Below are 343 nucleotides of genomic sequence, written 5' to 3' on the forward strand. Positions count from 1 at the left end.
ACAGAGAGAGAGAGAGACATAGAGAGAGACAGAGACAGAGAGAGAGAAAGAGGGACAGACAGAGAGAGAGACAGAGACAGAGACAGACAGAGAGAGAGAGATACAGAGAGAGAGAGAGACATAGAGAGAGACAGAGACAGAGAGAGAGAAAGAGGGACAGACAGAGAGAGAGACAGAGACAGAGAGAGAGAGAGAGAGAAAGAGAGAGACAGACACAGAGACAGACAGAGAGAGAGAGATACAAAGAGAGAGAGACATAGAGAGAGACAGAGACAGAGAGAGAGAAAGAGGGACAGACAGAGAGAGGGACAGAGAGAGAGAGAGAGGGACAGAGAGAGAGAGA

General features: G+C 48.4%; 1 protein-coding gene across 1 annotated transcript in view; it reads left to right on the forward strand.

Annotated features, from left to right (window-relative positions):
* Positions 1-343, forward strand: part of LOC125481070 (tyrosine-protein phosphatase non-receptor type 6-like) — a 6,245-nt gene that overhangs the window by 3,339 nt on the left and 2,563 nt on the right. The gene's annotated exons all lie outside the window — the stretch shown is intronic.

The sequence above is a fragment of the Rhincodon typus genome, unplaced genomic scaffold (genome assembly GCF_021869965.1).
Source record: "Rhincodon typus isolate 14 unplaced genomic scaffold, sRhiTyp1.1 hic_rhity00000778, whole genome shotgun sequence".
Classification (NCBI taxonomy): Eukaryota; Metazoa; Chordata; class Chondrichthyes; order Orectolobiformes; family Rhincodontidae; genus Rhincodon; species Rhincodon typus.